Source organism: Nicotiana sylvestris, chromosome 9, assembly GCF_000393655.2.
Source record: "Nicotiana sylvestris chromosome 9, ASM39365v2, whole genome shotgun sequence".
In the NCBI taxonomy this organism is placed as follows: domain Eukaryota; kingdom Viridiplantae; phylum Streptophyta; class Magnoliopsida; order Solanales; family Solanaceae; genus Nicotiana; species Nicotiana sylvestris.
This window is the reverse complement of record NC_091065.1, coordinates 10,166,206-10,173,982: the sequence shown is the minus strand read 5'-3', so window position 1 is coordinate 10,173,982 and position 7,777 is coordinate 10,166,206.

Here is a 7,777-nt window from a genome sequence, read left to right as displayed (position 1 = left end):
CTTTTGATCTTTTGGGCTATGTGAGATTTTAAGGTGGTGAATCTATTCCTTGTGAGGTAGGATTTTATTTACCTGTTTACTTGTATAATATGGATTCCTTATTCTACTAAATATGTTACCTTGTATACTTCAAGTTTGCATTGATGCAGTTTATATATGTACCTCCATATTTTCTTCATAGCAATTTTTAGAGCTGGTTAACTGAACAACACAATAAAAGCAAAAATCAACTATATGTAACCAATATAAATATACGTTGACTTGTCCTTGTTCTTCACAAACAAGATTAGAGCATCCTAAAATAAGACACTTGGTCTAATGAACCCCTTGCTCAACAAGTCCTGTAACTGCTCATTTACCTCCTTCTGGCAGGAATCATCTTATAAGTTGGGATTGTCACGATCCAAAATTTCCACCGAAAACGTGACGGCACCTAACACCACTTTTTAGGCAAGCCATCAACCAATAAGTAAAAACGGTTTCAAAATAATATGTAAATAAAAGGACTTATTCTTTTGAGTGCATGAGCTCCAAAGAATAAGTAAATACATGATCTGAATAAAATATAATACTGTCTGAAAGACTAAACAATGTTAATGTGAAATAAGGAATGGACGTCAAAGCCTGCAAAGGGATCAACATCGCAACCGCAAAATCTCCCAGCTAATCCGGATCCGGCTCACGGGTAACCACCACGATCAGCAACACCTATATTTGCACACAAAGTGCAGAGTACAATATAAGTACAATAAACCCCATATACTCAATAGAAAACACACCTAACCTTGAGGTAAAGGAGTGACCAGCTAGTACAGTTATAAAATTGAGGTAAAGGAGTGACCTAACAAGATAAAATTGTAATATCAAGCTCTAATCCTCAAGTACAGTTACCAAGTACCAACTAGCGTGAGGGATAATACAACTCCATGCCTGCATGTCAGTCATACATGCCAGATCAATAAATTTTTTTTATAGTTAAATTATCAAGTATAAACAAATATCAACACATTCGTCCACAATGCCCAAGAAACATATTGTAGGCACGCTCACAGTGCCTGGCTCAAAGCCAATGAACCTTGACATACACATACTCAGCACTATACGGGTGCGTGACATAAGTCCCTCTCAAGCACATATGTATGATCTTGTGCTTGCATCCTCAGTTAATACCTGACTCCGGAGGGACATGTCCTTGCCCAAGCATTGTTTAGATCTAAGTCAATGATCAGTATCATCTAGACCGACATGGGGCTGATGCACGCATCACCTTAATATTAATACCACTCAGCTTAATATCCAGCCTAGTGTATACGTCACCTCAATATCAATGCCAATACCGCTCTATGACCCAAAATTAGTCATCAATCCTCTCAGGTCTCCATATGTCAGTATCTCACAGAAACACAATTCGATAAACAACACGGAATATAACCACGTGCCACAATTCAGCTCAAACTCATGTCACATACAAGGAAACCAATAATATGTGAGTTAACATATCAAAATTGTACATAAACAGAGATATAACACGCGGATATAATTATCATGACTGAGCAGTATAACTCGGCTAAGGTAGATAGCACAATATAGAAAAAATATCCCTACCATATGTCTCAAACAATTAAGCAGACAGCTTAGACATGATTTCTAGCATGAATATAACTCACATAATCATATAATGAAAAAAATATGATTAAAAAGCTGCATGATAGTAGAACAAGCATATAATAGCCTATGAACTACTCGGATCATGAGTAATTACGGTGCACCTATATTCGCTCGTCACCTCGCATATACATCACCCCCTAAAACATAGAAAATACAATAACTAATGGAAAATTAACCTCAAATTCAAGTTTAGACAAGTTACTTACCTCATCCGGCTAGTATTTAACCTCAAATCGTGTAAAAAATCTCGACCTACCTCTCCAATCTCACAAATCCAAGTCAAACATCATCCAAGGACATCAACAATGCCATAGGAAGTGATCTTATTCTATTAAGCTTCGATATTTGAAGAAATCCCCAAAAGTCAATAAAAGCCAACCCAGATCTACGTGCCCAATATCTAAAACAAATACAAAAATTCGATGACCCATGACCTGCCGAGTCCAAAAATATGATTAATTTTCAAAACGTATCCCAATCGGTACTCAAATCTCCAAAATACACTCTCTTAAAGTGCAGGCAAAAACCCCAAGTTTTCTTTTAAAATTTCAAGTTTTAGGTGTAGAAATCCTCTGGTAATCAAGATATAAAGCGAAATCCAAGTGAAAATTGCTTACCTCCATTGTAGTAGTGAAATTGCTCTTCAAAATCTCCTCTACTCGAAGTCTAGAGATCAGAATATGAAATAATAGGCAAATTATAGAAATTGTAAACATAAGTACTTTGCCCAGCAGTACTCATCACGATCCTGGCCAAGCTATCACGATGACAAAGCACAAACAGCCTTCGCCCAGGATTACTTCATCACGAACGCAAATGTCCGTTGGGAACCCGATCACAAACTTACTAGCCTTCCGTGTACGCGAAGCTTCCTTATCGTGAATGTGCCCATCCTCTCGCAAACGCGAAGTACAAAAAACTCCAAAATTACTCTATGAGAACACGACCCTTTGACCGCGAGCACGAAGATCAACAGAAAACCAGAACATCAACAATCATAAAGTGGTTCAAAAATAACCCAAAACTACCCGAAACTCACCCGAGCCCCATGGGACCCCGTTCAATCATTCTAACAAGTCCAAATACATTATCCAAACTTATTCAAAGGCTCAAAACACCAAAAGTAACATCAAACCTAAGAATCGTCGAACAAGATCAATCTCTTAAGTTCATAAACTTCCTATTTCGAACCAAGCGTCCGATTCAAATCTAACCAATCTGGAATGAACTCAAACTTTGCACACAAGTCCCAAATGACAAAATGGACCTATTCTAGTTCCTAGAATAACAATTCGACCTCGATAGTCTCAAAGTTAGCTCCCGATCAAACTCGTGAACTCTTCAATTCTTCAAATTGCCAATGTTCGACAAATAGAGTCGAAACCTTCTAGGAACATCCAAATTCAAATCCGAACATAGGCTCAAGTCAAAAATCACCATATATACAAACTTATTGAAACTATCAAATCCCGATTCTCCGGTCGTTTACATAAAAGCCAAACTTTGGTAAACGTTTCCAACCTAAAGCTTCCTAATTGAGAATTACTCTTTCAAATAAACTCCAAAGCTCTCAAAAATTAAAACAAACCATATACGCGAGTCATAATGCACAATGTAAACCTTATAAGGTATTCATACCGAAATCCATGATATGATGAAGTAAAACACATGCTAGGTCCTTTGGAAATACATTTTGAACATACTAACGCCTAGGATCATATCAAGTGTCAGAGTCTAAACACTAGTATCCATCCCAAATGAATGATACCCCAAACTACCCTTAGTCACCATCCGGTTTGCCTTCATAAAATAAATAACCTTGCCCATGGAGAGTCACTAGAAGAAACTGCCACTCAATAATTGCCATATCAGAGAGAGCGAGTGTAATAGTCTTGACATGGGAATCAAGCATAACCCGACATAATTACAACTAATTCATACCTAAAATAATATCAAATTCCACAGGGCAAGTAAAAAAGCAAAACACAGATTTAAGGATTTTAAACTTAAGCCTAATAATTATCTGATCTGGAGAACACATATACTACAATTAGTGCAAGTCATGAAAGTGACTAAGTTGATTAATGAAGGCAACCCAGACAAAAAGTGTATCAGTCGTTCCAGATGGTTGTGCAAATCAACTGATGATGATTTAAATTTCTATACGCAGCCCCCTGCAAGGTTACATTAGATAGCGGAATTTTTTGTATAAGATTGGAATCCCCATTCTACTTAGTACAGAAGGAATTCTCCTGTCTCTAGAAAGATAAAGCTAAAAGCAATCTCTCGCATATAATTTGAGATTGACCCGCCTCTACAAGAGGTAGGTGGTAGGGGCGAAGCTACGTAGCCCAAAGGGTGGTGAACTGACCGTCTTTATCAAAAAATTACATGGTATATATCGATAAAATATTAGATTTTAGTGGTGATATAACATATATTGAACACCGTTTATCAGAGATTTTTTTTTACTTGTTTCATGTTTGAACACCATAGATGAAATTTCTGACTTCGCCATTGGTGGGTGGGGATCAAGAGAAGTAAGGCTGGGCACATCATACTCTTCAGGTATTGTGTCATGTCAATTTCCATTGTGAACTTTTTGTGTATCCGCGCTGGGAGGTGCAGGATATTCTATTAAGGACTTGAATTTCAGGAACTATGACTGAAGGGAGCATGTACCTCATTGTAGGTTGCTCAACCACTAAGGAGATATGGGATTACTTGGAGGAACCCTACCTTCAAGCAACTAAGGACAAAGAGTTCCGACTTAAGCTTGTAGAATATTAAGTTAGGAATCACGAGACTTCATGAACATCTGAAAGAATTTAAAGAGATATGCGATAGACTTGCAGCCATAGACAAACCAGTAGATGAATATAGTGATGTAATTAAATTTGCTAGAAGGTTAGGTCCTACATACAAAATTTTCAGTGGGAGAGACTCCCCATCCCACGTTGAATCAATTTGTCAATGCACTTAGAGGCTTTGGCATGAGAGAAGAGGAGGAAGAAGTAACTCAGTATAACTACAACATGGCATTTGCTGCATAAAGAGGTAGAGGTTGAAGAAAATATAATCAGAAGAGAGGAAACACAAACTATAATTCAAGAAGAAGAGGTTTTAGACCTGCATGACAAGCTAACACCAATGAAAACAATCAGTATCTTCAACAGACAAGGTAACACCAATGGTAAAGAGGCAGTTTTCCAAACAATTAAAAAATTTCAAACTCATAGAGATGGTGAGTTCAACAGTACTGAGTTTGTCAAATATTTGGAAAACTATGGGTAGGAACTTAGGTAATAGTATTCCAATCAAAGAGCTGACGAAGGGGATGAGCGGAATAGGGAGTCAATCGTTAGACAGTTGTCTTGCCCTAGTACCCCCGAGAAAAATGGAATATCTGAGAGAAAATATAAGCACATACTGAGAACTTGTTTGACACTAGTGTTTCATGCTAAACTGCCTCAATATCTTTGTGTTGATGGTTTCCTGATTGTTGTGTTCTTGACAAACACACTAACCTCATCAGTTCTGAAGAATGTGATTCCCTTTGTAAAATTTTATGGTGCTTTGATCACGCTCAACTCTAGTCCTAAAAAAGATAAGCGATCACTGCAAATATAATCTGGTCTAAAAGTCCAGAGTCGAATCTCACTGAGAACTAAGGCTTAGCTATATCTGTTTAATATCACTAAAAAGACAAGTTTGAATAATTTTCTAAATTATAAAGATTGAGATTTATATTTATAACTAATTAACTAGCAAATACTAGAAAACGGTAAAATTATCAACTAACGAGACAAAGGGTTGGAGACTAAATTAAGGAGGTCTAGAGTTATGATTTCCCCAATTTTCGGAATCCTTCTAGCTATGTTCCCTACAATTTTGCCAATGTATTCTCTACTGAACATGAGCACGTTAGGTGCCGTAATTCTCTCTCGAGCAACTACAACAATTTACTAGACATATTCTCTCGAACTATGCTAGTTGGCTTTATTTAATCGCTCATTATGACCACGTCAATGCTTTGTTATTTCTAAACCTGCCTTTAAACCCACTGTATTAATTTTTCACATACGCTAGGAGTGACATTGTTCAACAACAACCTAAATATGTACTCTCTCTCGAGCACTACACACTAAATAGGCACAGTCAATTGATGGACATTCAATCAACTACAATAAACACGTAGTTGAACAAGTAGAGAAATCCAAAGGCTCAATTATATAAAATAAAAATAAGAATTTATCCTACAAAAGGTTCTATCAAAACCCTAGATAACAAATTAGCTATTCATAATAGTATGTAAAATGACAACAATAAAAGTCATAACCACAATGAAAAAATAATAAGAGGAAGGAAAAACTCGTAGAAGAATTCTCCGCCTTGCTCCTATTGTGTCTCTGCCTTCTAAGGTCGAATCTGTTTCAAAAATTGGTCTCCCCTCCTCAAAATACCATTTTTCCATGTATATATACCAAGTAGGGTTGGGCCTAAACAATTATACCTTCACCTATGCGAAAAAAGACATGTTTCAAGGCTTGGATGTCCGCGGCCGTGGCCCGGGCGCGGTACTTTCCTAGTGTATTTCCTCAGCCCGCCTTAGGTCTGTGGTCGTTGTTTCGACTGCATTTTTCACCCAGTTCGATTTGGAATTTGAAAACACATAAAACATGTAAGTTGTAGACATTTGAGTTAGATTTCCAACCATATATTGTGGAGCCCAAATGATGTTCTGAGAAAACAGTTATGTGTATTTTACTAGACAATGCACAATATGCCTACTCGATTCTTCGTTTTATTGCTCTATCATCAGTTGATCCCCGAATACGATCCCGGCTTAATTACTTGGGCTTTTACTAAGACTTCATAGCTCCAAATCACTTTAATTCATTTCATAACATCTACATAGCTCGGAATCACTCCTACAAAACATAAAACACATAATTAGTGCAAGACACTAACGATTAATTAAAGCTCAAACTCAATTAAAGTACAGTAAATTTGAGTGTAAAGCGACTAAAATGGGTAATTATAGCCTATCATCATGCTTCCCAAATGAAAATATTTTAAAAGTCTTTGGTCACAGATGTTATTCATACATTAAGGGAAAGACTCAATTTTCACGAAATACGTACCCTTATGTGTTTATTGGTTATAGCAGTCGCACAAAGGATACAAATGCTTTCATCCACCATCCATGAAACTTTTTATCTAAGCATTTTATATTTGATGAACTTACATTACCCTATGTGTGGCCAGAATAGTCTCACATTAATACCTTAACTCACTTAGCTACCTTCCTTGGGTTCTTTACTAAAGTGCAGGACACTACATAGACAAAAGAGGACTATTGCTTTAGAGAAATGTTGAACACCGCTGAGATAATTAATGGCAACCTTCTACTTGCTTGTAACGACCCAACCGGTCGTTTTAATAATTTACGCCCCGATCCCCCATTAACTGCTTTCCCCAAGTTTATTTCTGCTATTTTGATTTGCTGGGATGTTAGTTTTGAGTTTTGGAGAGTTTTGGGACACTTAGTTCCGAAATGAGAGCTTAAGTGTTGGAAAGTTGACCGCAATTGAAACATTATGAAGACTGTCTTGGAATGGAAATCCGATGGTTCCGTTAGCTCCGTTGTTTGATTTCGGACTTAGAGGAGTGTTCGGATTGTGTATTGGAGGTCCGTAGCTAATTTAGGCTTGAAATGCCAAAAATTGAATTTTTTAAGTTTCTGGTTCAATAGTGAGATTTTGATCCGAGGTTCAAAATGGAATTCTGGAAGTTGGAGTAGCTCCGTAGTCTTTAATGTGACGCGTGTACAAAATTTCAGGTCATTTGAACGAGGTTGTATAGACATTTTGATCGAAAGTGTATTTTTAGAGTTTTTGGAATTCTTAGGCTTGAATCTGATGAAAAATAGGTGTTTTGATGTTGTTTTGAGCGTTCCGAAGATTGGAACAAGTTTGAACAATGTTTTAGGGTTGGTTGGCAGGTTTTTTGAGGTCCTGGGGGCCTTGGATGAGATTTGGGTGGTCAATCGGACCATTTCATGATGTTTGAAGTTGCAGAAAACTGTTGTGTGTGTTGCAGACCAGTT